The sequence below is a fragment of the Prionailurus bengalensis genome, chromosome B2 (genome assembly GCF_016509475.1).
Source record: "Prionailurus bengalensis isolate Pbe53 chromosome B2, Fcat_Pben_1.1_paternal_pri, whole genome shotgun sequence".
Classification (NCBI taxonomy): Eukaryota; Metazoa; Chordata; class Mammalia; order Carnivora; family Felidae; genus Prionailurus; species Prionailurus bengalensis.
In genome coordinates this window covers 138,214,046-138,227,486 of record NC_057349.1, presented here as the reverse complement: position 1 = coordinate 138,227,486, position 13,441 = coordinate 138,214,046, and the positions used below count along the sequence as shown (strand labels likewise).

At 37.2% G+C, this 13,441-nt stretch overlaps 1 long non-coding RNA gene across 1 annotated transcript; it reads left to right on the top strand.

Annotated features, from left to right (window-relative positions):
* The first annotated feature begins 1,332 nt into the window (after positions 1 to 1,332).
* On the top strand, positions 1,333 to 7,010 carry LOC122489040. Its single transcript, XR_006298806.1, has 4 exons — positions 1,333 to 1,384; positions 1,748 to 1,958; positions 6,607 to 6,663; positions 6,890 to 7,010. It is a non-coding gene; the product is annotated as an uncharacterized LOC122489040 (long non-coding RNA).
* The last annotated feature ends 6,431 nt before the right edge of the window (positions 7,011 to 13,441 follow it).

Genomic DNA, 13,441 nt, shown 5'->3' with positions numbered 1-13,441 from the left:
TTAGTCACTGTCTTATACATTAGATCCTCAGACCTGTTCACTTTATAACTGAAAGTTGGTACCCTTTTACCAGCCACTCTCTGTTTCACATTTTCTTTATCCATGTATTATCAGTCAATGGACACATAGATGTTTCCATATCATGGCTGCTGTGAATATTGAATATTGTGAATATTGCTACAATGAATGTGGGAGTGCAGGTATCTCTTCGAGACAGTGAATTCATTGGATTTAGATGTATACCCAGAAATGAGATTGCTAGATCATATGTAGTTCTATCTTTAATTTCTTGAGGAACCTTCATACTGTTTTCCATAGTGGTTATACCAGTTGGTATTCCCTCCCACAGTGTACAAGTGTTCCCTTTTCTCCACATCCTCATCAGAATTTATCTCTTTTTTTTGATAATAGACATCCTAACCCATGTGAGAGGATTTCTCATTATGGTTTTGAAAAAGAGGAGATGAATCTCATCAATCAGCCCAGCTGGAGCTCCTGTTTGCCTCTCAAACCTTATTGACTGTCCAAGCCACCATCTTTATTCTTAGTGGCTTTCAGTAGCTGAGGACGTGCCAAGACCCATCAGTGTCCCCAAAGGGAGGATTGCCGTCAAAACCTTCATGTAAGTGGATTAGAAGCTGGACCCTTAGGTTGCAGCTGAGAAAGTATGAGGTTAGGTCTCTTCCAGGGAGAAACAGGGTGATGGATGTTGTTGCTTGTTCCACCTGTGCTAAACCCAGTTGCATAGCAATGGGGATGTTCTCCTGTGTCCATTTAAGACTTACTTCTTTGGGGTGGCTGGGTGGCTCAGTAGGCTGTGTCTGACTTCAGCTCAGGTCATGATCTCACAGTTCATGGGTTCAAGCCCCATGTAGGGCTCTCTGTTCGGCACAGAGCCTGCTTCAGATCCTCTGTCTCCCTGTCTCTCCACCCCTCCCCTGTTCATGCTCTCTCTCTCTTTCAAAATAAATAAACATTAACAAAAAAATTTAAAAAAAAAACCAGATCTAAACCTGCCTTCATGGAGGCTTATGAAGAAAGAAGACATGAAGAAAATAAATCAAATAATTAATATAAAACATAATTATCACTTGAGATAAATGTTGTTGAATAAGAAAATACTGTTCTAAAAGTTGTATATGACATACAGAACCATGAACTTGTGTAATAGAAAGACCTGAACTGATGGTATAATGTGTTGAAAGATCAGAGTCATGTTTCATTACCAATAGATGGCATACAGGTAAAGAACAGAAGCTAATGAGCAAAAACAATGTTCATAAAGGTTCTAAAAGGTCATAATAGACTAGATAGGTTGTCATAGTAGCAATGGAAGAGAGTAAGTCTCCTCATTTCAACACTTGTGGAAACTTACAGTGGGCAAGTGAGTGCAATAGACAAGAAAAAAAATTAGTAAGGAAAAGTTAGAGTGACTAGAATGTACCAATCACTATCTAACACAAGAAGCAAATAATCAGACGGTCATCTCTTAATTGTTATTAGAAAGACAGCAATTCTAGGCACCATGACACTGGGGCTCTCCTCCCAACTCTGCCACTGGAAAATTGTGTGACTTTAGGCACACAATTTAACCTCCACTGGTTTTGGTTTACCTGAAAATCCTTACCAGTAAAATAACCAATTCACTACTAAATCTAATTACCTCTCGGAGAATAAAGGGAATTGAAAAATTGTAACACTTTATTTTTGAGTGACAATTTCATCATTATTTGTTCTTTCCCTCCAGGGTGGAAATCAAGTAGCCTCATTCTGAATCAACTCCAACTGTGTGGAGTTAACAGAGTGTTCCTTCATTTCTAAATGGTACTTCAATTGAAAAAAAAAATCCTGGGGAAACCATCCCCACTGAGTTTGTCAGTGGTGTAGAGAAGTGGGTGCAGCTAAATCGGGATTGGATAAGAGCTCTGCCTGAAGTGAAGGTATACAACCCGAAGACCGTAAGTATGAGCTGCATTTTTGACAAAATGATACATTGCAGCCTAAAGCTAAGTGGAATTTTCTCATAACGGGCTGCAGGCCAGGCTCTAAATTTTGTGGCTCATACTAACTGTATTGTTTTAAGGGAATATTAGAAATGGTAAGGACCCGCTTTCTAAAATATTAGTGTGTAATTCCTTGGGGCTTCTTCATTCTTAAATTGAATATGGATATAATAAATATTTCCCCAGGATACCAGAATAAGTAGTATAGAGTCAGAATGCAATTAAGTAGCAGAACGGTGTTTCTCTGTGTCTGTGGCTGTGAATCCATTCCTCTCCCGAGAAAGAGAGACAGAGTTAATGACAGGTGGACCACATGGTTAAGGGAGAAAGGTTTTTCAGGGTATTGTGTGTGTCATGGCCTCATCCCCTATGTTTCAGAATGAGATACATTTCTCTGCTGTGATAAGGTCGTTTGACAACCTTAGAAACTAGAAAAGATAATCAATACTAGGATTCTGGCCAGTGCAGCTCCTATCCCGTTCATATGCCCAAGGTGATGCTGGATAAGCACCTAGATCTAAAACAAAAGAAATAAAAGCTGGGACAACACATGTTAGAAATAGGAACAGTGTCTTTCATGCTTCCCCAATCAGATGTTGGGTTTTTAGAGTGTATGAAACACATGTGTTTACTTCTGTTTACTACCGACACCCTCCTGAAATTACATTTAAGTGGTATTTTCTTTTAAGGAATAAACTCACAAAAACAAAGACGATTGTAGAGGAGATGTGGGTAGACAAAGTGTTAGAAACCAAGAGTGAAGAAGTGGTGCAGAAAAGTGGTGACTTAACAGAACAGAAATAGCTGAAAGCTTGGCATGGTGGACACACGATGTGCCATGGATTAGACCCTCCTTTTGGAATGAAAGACATGTTAATCCACCTGCTGGGAGAACTGAGGATAGACAGCCCTCAGCTTTGGGCATAACAGCTGACAAGTCCTGGGGCATTCCACCTTCCCAGGGTATCCTGCATCCAATGACTGACTAACATTGTTATAAAGGCCTGGCCCCCTCACTCAGTTCTGAAGAACAGTTCCCGCTTAAGCTGGAGGCAAAGGGGGTCTTCACTGGAACTACACTGGTACTGAATTTCTTCCTCTTCTCCACTCCTACCTTCTTCCCTTCCCCAAGAGATAATCTTAAAGGTATTCCCTAATAAGTTTCCCACATGTTGCCCAGGGAAATTAATTTGTGGCAGTTGGTTTTAGAAGTAACTTGAGGAAGTAGATGGTAAATATGGAACTTAGGCTTAGATCCTTGTCATCCAGAAGGCAAAGAAGACTCCATCACTGCAGCTGCAACACACGGTCCCTGGCAAAAAGTAGCAATGAGAGTGTTGAAATTTTCATGGGCAGTGAAACTGGATACTATTCCAGCTTGAGATACTGCATTAGCAGCTATACTATATCTGGCAAAGCACAAATATGGAGTCAATTGTGACCATAAAACAATGGAATTGGAATTATTGATAAGTGCCAATGATGATTTTGAGGAAAAAATGTAACTAATGACTGAGCATGCATAGTAGGCAAAACAAAGAGCAAAATTCAGAATTCTCCTTTTAGCTCCTAAAGACATTGTCCCCTCCTACACCTGACAGCAAAGCAAGGTGAAGGGTAGATATAGCACTTACTATTAGAATAGAAGAACTTTGGGGCGCCTGGGTGGCGCAGTCGGTTAAGCGTCCGACTTCAGCCAGGTCACGATCTCGCGGTCCGTGAGTTCGAGCCCCGCGTCAGGCTCTGGGCTGATGGCTCGGAGCCTGGAGCCTGTTTCTGATTCTGTGTCTCCCTCTCTCTCTGCCCCTCCCCCGTTCATGCTCTGTCTCTCTCTGTCCCAAAAATTAAAAAAAAAAAAAAAAAAAAAAAAAACATTGAAAAAAAAAAAAAAGAATAGAAGAACTTCAACAGTCTCAAACACTTGCCTATATGCCAAGGTCAGAGTCATGGCTGAAAAAGGAAGGAGCCCTGACACTTGGAATAGGATTACTTAGTTTGATGCACTTAAAACTGTTGAATTCCAGGATTCCCCTTAATGCGCGGTGCCAGCAGAAACAAGCAGCACGTGTTGTTGAAGCTTAGCACTCCCCTCTTGCTTGAAGGTGATGAAGGTTCTCACGCCTGCAAGAAAGCATGCACTCTCCCACCCCAAGCTTCTCCCTTCTACATCTCCTCTTGATCACGAAGTCAATAAACAGTGCCATGCCTCGCCCTCACCAGTCAGCTTTGCTGCTTCTCCTAAGGGAGAAATGGGACTGTACTTGGAAGGAACTTCAGGAATTAGCCAACGTGTACATTCAGGAGTCCAGAGAATAAGCCTGAGACTGGATTCTAAATGTACGAGACCAAGATGCACAAATCATAGATTTAGATAAATGAGAGTTTATCACTATGGGGGCATTCTCCCCCATAGGATTTAAAACTCCTGCAAGGACCCTGGGAAAAGGTGCATTCAGCTTCCAGGTGGTTCCAAAAAGCATGCAAAGTGACTATCCATGTATGGTGAGAGAAGCAAAATGTGATGGAATTATCCTATGTTCTGGTAATTGTACATCAGAGAATTAATTTTATAGCATGTCACTTAATATCCTGTGATACCTAACATATATTCAGTTCTCAGAAGAGGAAAGCCAGTGGTCAAAAAGAATGGGACAGAATGCTCTATCATACTCGTAAGGACAGAAATGCAAAGTTAAACCACAAGGAAACACCAGTGTGCTCTCAACGAATGGCAACAATTGTACATCTGTGCCAATACCAAACATTGCCAAGGCGTAAAAAAAGCACTAATTCCCATATGATATTGATTTTGAGAGCATATAGACAATATCTAGGAAATGTGATAACGCATTACCACAAGCAAAGCAATTCAGATCTTAAATGTATACACCACAGCAGAAGTTAGACTATTTTTATATTTGAACATTTTATAGCCTTAAAATGTATTGAGGATGATGGACATGCAGAATATTTGTTTATAAGGATTATATTCATCAATATTTAATGTATTAGATACTATGTGATTCCCATTATGGGACATTCTTGAAAGGATGAACTATAGAGATTTAAGAACAGAACAATGCTGGCCAGAGATTGTGAGGTGAAGAGGGTGACCGTACAGGAATATCACAGAAAGAAAAAAATATTTAACATATTAGAAATTAAAACAGAAAATTTACAAACACGGTTTAATTTTTAAAAATCAAAACAAACCAATCACACTAACACACAATACATTTTTCGTAAAATGACTATATTTTTAAAAACACAACGATTGAAAGGGAGGCATGGTTTTACAGTTCTGCAAATCTTTTTACTGCCTGTTAATAGAAGACAACTGGAGTTCCCCTACCCACTTCCACGTCGTATTTGTAGTCATAGCACGTGCCGTGTTACCTCTGGAAAACTCCATTCTGCAGCCATGAGACAATGAGTGTGAAAACTATAATTGTTGCTTCATAATTAATAACTGACCTCACAGGCCCCAAACCACACTTTGAGCACTATTGCGCTCGAGAAACACCCAACTTGTTTATAAGGAAACCTTCAAACATATTCATCACAAGATTTTTGAATGAAAGAAAACTGGAAATAACACCAGTATCCATTCATTTGGAATGCAGTGTACCTCTAGTGGTATTCATGTAATAAATATCACTTGACCATTAAAATGAGCACCTAGAGATCCACGTACCTGCATGGACAAATCTCACAAATAAACTTAATGGAAGAGAAAAAGTGGCAGGATGCACACGGTCTGATAAAATTAATATAAAATGTTGAGACATGCAAAGAAAAATCATATTTCCTGGGCATACATAGATTTGCCTTAAAAGATAGAGAAAAATACCTATGAGGTGGATACATGAATTCAAGAGAGTTGCCTGTTCTGTCGGGGTTAGTAGAAAGAAATACAGGTGAAGAGATATACAAAGGGCATTCTGATTCGATTTGTTGTTGAATTTCTCATGTTTGGTTATTCTTTTATGGGTTAACTTCATCTTATTTATTTATACCTTTCTGCATATTTGAAGTAGTTCATACTTCTGCTGATAATGTTATTATTAATTAATAAAAATAACCCATGAAATTATTAACTGGTGATTAGAATAATTGCTCTGGTAAGGTTTACAGTGCGAATGGTACAGTGGTACAATATGAAAGGCACAAACTTCCAGTTATAAAGTATATAAGTCATGGGGATGGAATGTAGATTATGGTGAGCACAGTGAAGAATACACAATTCCATATTTGGAAATTGCTAAGAGAGTAGATGTTAAGAGTCCTTGTCACAAGAAAAATACTGTAACATTGTAACTCATCACAAGAAAAAATTTGTAACTATGTATGGTGATGGATGTTAACGAGACTTCGTGTGGTGATAACTTTGCAATATATATAAATACTGAACCGTTACGTTGTATGCCTGAAACTCATATAATATTAGAAGTCAATTGTACCTCAATTTTTAAAAATTGGATTAAAAAGTAAAATAGCTACAAAGAGAAATGGCTACAAAGGAAATGGCTACAAAGGAAAAGGGAATTATGTAGGGATTTTTTAAAGTAATATAGGATTAAAGAAGGCATTTATTTTCTTTTAGGCGGGAGTGACCTGAGCAAGGGAGGGACTTGAAAACATGGGGAAGATAAAGATACAGGTAAGAAGTGGAATAATGGAGGGAGGAAGGTGTGTGTGTACTGACAAAAGAGGATAGAATCCATAGCACAGGAAGAAATGGATCTCAGGGGGAAAGCCAACTTCCACTGGGGATTCTCTTAGGGGGAAAGAAGGATTAGTGTTATTGCAGCTAAGTTTGGTCAGAGATTAAAAGTTATGGAGAATTCACATTTGATGGATTCTGTTTTTTTCCTTTTTTACTATAGAATGGGGTAATGGACCGTATCAAATGGAGTATGGAGGACAGGTGGATGCATCCTTTGAAAAAAAGAAGTTGACTTAAAATATTCAATTTTGTAAATAATTATACAGAAGGATTTCTGGTAACTTCCTTTCTGGTGTCTTCTTTGTCTTCCCTATTATTGCAATGAGTGAACTGTCCACGCGCCTTCATAAAGCCACGTCTTCGACACAGTGGCTCCCTTAGCTCCTATCACCTACCTAAGGTTATTCCTCCTGTCATTATATTCCATACCCTCACATTATCAATTCCCCACATTTACTGTCGCATTCCTGTGTCACCAACAGAATATGTTACCTCTATCTTCGAAGGAAGTCTCTCCCTTTACCTCAAATCCTCTTTTCCTTGTCACTCCTTCCCTGCTATCCCTTAAAGCAAAGCTTATGTGTAGAATCTGAAAAAAGTCAAACCATAGGACCAGAGAATTGGACAGCAGTTTCTAGAGACTTCAGGAGGGTAGGAAGAGGATGGGGAGATGTTGGTCAAAGGGTATAAACTTAACAGTTATAAGATGAATAAGTTCTGGAGACTTAGTGTGCGGCATGGGGATTTCAGTTACTAACACTGTATTGCACACTTGAAATTTGGTAAGGGAGTAGACCTAGAATGTTCTCACCACACACACACACACACACACACACACACACACACACACACAAAATGATAACTAGTGAGGCGATATATGTGTTACATTAGCTTGATTGTGATCATCATTTCAGTCTATACATCTGTGAAATCACATTTGACACCTTTAAAAAAATCACATTGTGCAAACTGAAAAATAAAAACAAAACTCAAAAGTGTTGTCCTGACCGCTCTCCTGTGCTCTCTCTCTTTTACCCCAGTCAAGCTTTTGTCCCCAACACACAACTGAAACAGTTCTCACCAAGACCACGAAAGATCTCTTAATTTATTTGTAATCTAGACTTTATCCACTCAACCTCTGTGATCTAATGACACAGCTAAACACTACCTCCTTCCTGGGCTTTCACCTCCTTGCATTCAGAAACACTCCCAATTGGTTCTCTGGCCATTCTTTCTGTGTTTCTTGGTTCCTTCTCATCTCTCCAGTGCCAAAACATTTAAATGCTTCAGAGTTTAGTCCTTGGATTAATTTTCTTCTCTATCTAAACTCATTCTTTAAGTAAATCACAACCAGTCCCATTAAGACATGTAAAATTTTGATATTTTCCTCATGGACTTTTACATTATTTTTATTTTTAAAATGTTGAGTTGAAAGATTCTTTATGTTGGTTACTAGGGTTTTGGTGCCCTTCCCTTAAATTCTGCACTGGAAATGAATGCCTTATTCACCTCTTGTCCCAGACTTACTAAATTCTACCTATATTCTAACGACTCACATATTTTTATCCTCTCCCCCCTGAATTCCAGGTCCTTCCATTTAAATACCCTTTTGATATCACCACCTGCCTGTCTAATACACATCTCAAGAATTTAGCATAACCAAAATTGACTCTTCTACCGGACCACCAACAAGTTGCTTCAGTATTCCCCATTTTGGTAATTGTCCATAGTTGACCAGTTCCAGGAATAGGAGGATTCTACTCATTATAGCTACATTCAGTCAATAGTGTGATATGGTGTTGTTATTCCTCCACATCCATTCATACCCCTTAATTGAACCAGCTTCCATCAGAAAGTACAGTTATTACAGGTCTCTTTATCTCTTTCAATGAAGGGCATTTAATGCCAGCAACACCCGCTCTCTTTTCATATGCTCACGATTACATTGTTACACCTCCCCTTATCTTCCAATGAGATGTAGATCTCAACATTTGAGGAACCTACAAGGTAAGTAACTCTCTCCCAAATTCTAGGATTTCCAGGTCTCTCTTTTGGTATATATTGCCACGATACTCTCATGTGCTCTTTCCTAAAAATCAAAGTGCATTTCATTTTCTGCCATTTGTGATAAAAGTAATTATGCCATTATCAATGACCTAACACCTATAAATACATGATTATTTTAAAATTAAAGAGCAAATTCAATGATAGACATACTATTTTTAAAAGGTTAAAAACCCTTCTGATTATAAAAGATGAATTGATTTATGTAATTTTCTTGTATTTAAATTTTAAAATCAGCAATAGTGTTACGGTCATGAATACCTCCCTTCCTCAGGCCAACCATGGGAGTATTTCACACTGCATTCATACATAAAATGAGCTTGTTTAAAAGGGAATGAAACTGATCCATGTTACCAGACTCCATCCCTGCATGCTAAATCTCTGGCTTGTTACTTTTCTTGCACTGCTATCATTTTACTTGTAAGGCAGAGGTTAGAGAACACGTGATGACTGACTGAGCTTCCCCAGAACAGACTGACCATGTGATTACTTCCCCTGTATAATATGAGTGCCATGGGGAAAGTAAGATACATTAATAGTTCTTTCATCTGAGGATATATTTCTTAGACCCAAAATGTTATATGTGGGTCAGCAGGAATGGCTTTTATTTTGACAATAAGAGCAGTATTTTATTGAAACAATTTTATTTAGTAATTGAAGATTTTTTTTTCTTCCTTGAAGTGTTATTTGTACTTAGGGTGTCTACCATACAAAACAAACATATTTATCTTCTCTTTGGCTATTTATTCACTCACACAATGTTCTCAACGTCTTGTGCCCCCATCCCTCAAACTTCACCAATGGTTTCCATGTTACACTATTTTTCTCTCTCCCCTTCTTTCCCATCTATGCCCACTGCTCACTTTTCTCCTCCAATGTGAGCAGATGTCACAAGAGCCAAGATGATTATTTAACAACAACAAAAAAAACAAAAATAACAAAAACCCTCTTGTTTCAAGAGTCACAAGCAAAAGACATATTTTTACTTGATATCAGTAAATGATACCAATAGCACAAGATAACCGGATAGAGCATCACCATCAAATAGGCAGATGAGCTACACCAACTCAAAGGTCCTACCAAAGCACCCATTTGTCAATTTCATCATCTGGCAACATTACAAATTCCCTTTGTGAAACTACTAACTTATTGACCTGGGTCAGAGACCAATAAAATGATAAACTCTTTCTAGTATCTCTTTATCATTTATGAAAATGTATGGCTGTGAATAAACAAGCTAGCTTAGACTTTTGCAGGCTTGACACCATTTGTCCAAATGAAGTTGTAACAAAGATGTCCAGAATTTTAAATAAAAACACAATTGTCAGAATTCTGGCAGCATCTAAATGAATGCCCCACAGGCTTCCTGATGAGGTTATAATCTATTGATTGATGACTGTTGAAGCTTTGACTATTGATAATACTATAATGTATTGGCATTACCATTTCTGACAGAAATAACTCGAATCTGGTCTTCATACATTTCACTGCAGACATAAAGTTCTTACATAGATTGTTTATCTCAGTCTCTTGATGGTTCTTTAGACCCTGCATTACCAGTTGAAAGCTCTAAATATTATTCTCTCAGCTGCTAGAACAATTCATTCAAGAATTCAAAGACTTTAACAAATATGTCAGGTACTCTGCAAGGAACTAAAAATAGGACAATAAAAGAATAAACATTAATTTTCATGCAGGGCTTCATAAAATAGAGGAAGATACCAACATTAAAGCCAGAAGAAAGGCTTGCAACTTCAGGGCAGAACTCAACTGAGCACCAAGCAACACTAATGACAGGATATCCAGATATCCATGTCAAAATATGTTTATTTTGTTTTTAAATTTATGGAATTAAGAAAAAATTTTACAACCATCCAGCTAGTAACAAATAACTTATTGACAAAGAAAAATTAAAAACGGAATTGGCCATCTGATGAGTCTTCCACTATAACAAATAGTAGAACACATTTCAAGTGGGCAATATTTATTGTAAAAATGCAACTTTTAATCTAGCTTTTATTCATGCCTAAGGACATTCTTAGACATGGCCAATGATGGAAAACTTTCCCATGTTTTCTCGTAAATAAAAACCTGTCAACGAAATATTCCACAGAAAACAGAAATTAATAAAAATTATGATCTAAACAAAAATTAAATTATGAAATTTAAAAACAGTGGTCTATGAAATCAGTAAAAGTGATCTAAAGTCTGATAAGTATATTTTAAAATGGTATAAAGCTCAACTCAAATATTAATGTACATCATGAAGGACTTCTATAAAAATTAATGAAAAATAAATTAACTATACAAAAATAAATTAATACTAACATTGACCTGTGTCACAGCTATCTCACAGGGTTATTTGTGAGGATTAAACTTTTTAGTACTTGCGAAGTGCTTAGAGCTATGAATGGCACATATTCAACAATAAGGTAAGCCATGCTGATTAAATAATGATGACGAGATGATATTATCATTCTTTAATAGCCCAAATCATCTCAGTAAATCCAGAATATGAAATGAAAGTATAGGGGAGCAAAATTTGCCCCCTCAAAATGTCTTTGGCATGAATTCATTTAAGCCAATCATTTCTCAGAAGCAGAAGGCTTGGGAAGAACACTTGACCTTCCTCCAACCTGTCTAAAAGAATTTAGATAGTGGAACCGCTCCAGGAAGAGGGCTATCACATAGGTAACTACTGGTATAATATGAACTAGGTATGGTAAACAGGGAGCAACCTAGCAAAATCTGTTAAAATTTCTCTCTACCTCCCATTGTTGTCAAGTGGCCTTGCAAAAACTGTTTACCAAACATGTAGTCTTTATCATCTTCCTGTGAATTGTCTTCCTCCCCTTTGCAGTCTCAGACCCTTAACCCTTAACCCCTTCTCCTTAGCTCTAGATGGCATGTAAGCCTCAAATGCCTGACTGCCTGGAGGCCTCAGAATTTTACAGAACTGCCGTATGTACGTAATTAAATTTGATTTTCTCCTGTTAATCTCTCTCATGTCAATTTAATTCTTAGACCAGCCAAAGAATCTTGAAGGGTAGAGGGAAGGAAAGGTTTTGTCTCCAGGAAAGGGAAGGTAGGGTATTTTACAATCTTTTAGAAGAGATAAGTACTGTTCAATCTCCTTTGGAGATTGGATTAACATTTTTCCTATCCCTAGACAACTCTTTTTCTGGATCTCCAATGTACTCATTCTAGGTGTTTATATTTAATACAGTAATCAACACATCCTTCACTAGGTCACTATCACTCTATTTTCCCCTTTTCTTCCCTTCACGGTGAAAATTCTTAAAAAAAACATTTTGGAAGGATGTTAGGAAGGACCAATAAATATCATACATTTTACCCCAGAATCCAGAAAAAAATTAAATAATAAGACTGAGCACACTGAGAAGTATCACTTGCATCTTTCTCTGCTACTTATTGCCTCTACACTCTACTGGCTTGCTATTCTTAATAAACATTCCCTTTGTATATATTCATTTTATTAATCCATCATAATATTTAAAATAAATAAATGATAAGTGTCCTGCTATTTTGGAAATGCATTTAGTGGTTTGCATAATTATGCTCTTTTCATAATTACCCTCACAGATTTTCTGAAAGGCGTAGAGAATAATTTTATCTACTGAAAATGTTCTTTTCCTCTCCAGTTGAAACTAAATACATGCATATAGCAGAGTTACGTTTACTCCCTGCAAAGTTGCTAATGAACATTTCTGGACTCAAAAAATAACACAATCTCCAACCAAGCCTATATTTAAACATTACAGGAGCTTAAAAGAAAAAAATAACAATATTTAGCATATGCAAACCGAAACTTTTTATACACTTAAAAGAAACGTTTTAATATTTGACAACTTGCATAAAGTCTTAGAAATAAAAAGTTTTGTTTGTTTGTTTGTTTGTTTGTTTGTTTGTTTAAGTATTAGTTAAGAAGGCCATAGACATAGGAACTTCCAACTTTGGGTCTGCTTATTACCAATCATCCTGATAGATTTACTGAGAAATTTATATTCAATTAACATAAATAGAAATCAAAGCACAGATATATAATTAGCCGAGATAATATCTAGAACTACAGTTTTGGTATGCATTTTGAACCAGCAGCTTAATTGGGGACTTTCTTCCCACTAAAACCCACATATAATCCTTGGAAATTATTAACAGCCTCTGGCTGGCCGTACAGAATTTTAAAAGTCAAGAGAAAAGGAAAGAGAAAGGATTCATTGGCCAATCTACCTAAAAGCCAGGCCACTTCAGCTGACTTGCTAACTAGGTGTGATAAGCAAAGAACTACACTGATCCTTCTACACTGATCTCTCAATGTATGAAACACTAGAATATGTCACATGAGCAATATTGTGAAGTTCTGTGTCAAAGACTAGAATTTTTCAGGAATGAGAGGACAGAAGGAAAAACAATGAAGTATGTGGCCCTAATGGCAAACAGAGACACTAATCCCCATAGAAAAACTGCATAATACAAAATTATCCAGGAAAACAACTTGTCTTTTTTTCCATTCTCTGAGCCCTTAGGCTCAGGTTGTTATCATAGCAAAGATTTCTCAGTTTATGCTGTTATCCAAGGCTTTATCAATGAAATTAAGCCTGTAATAATAATATCACCTGCTTCTCTT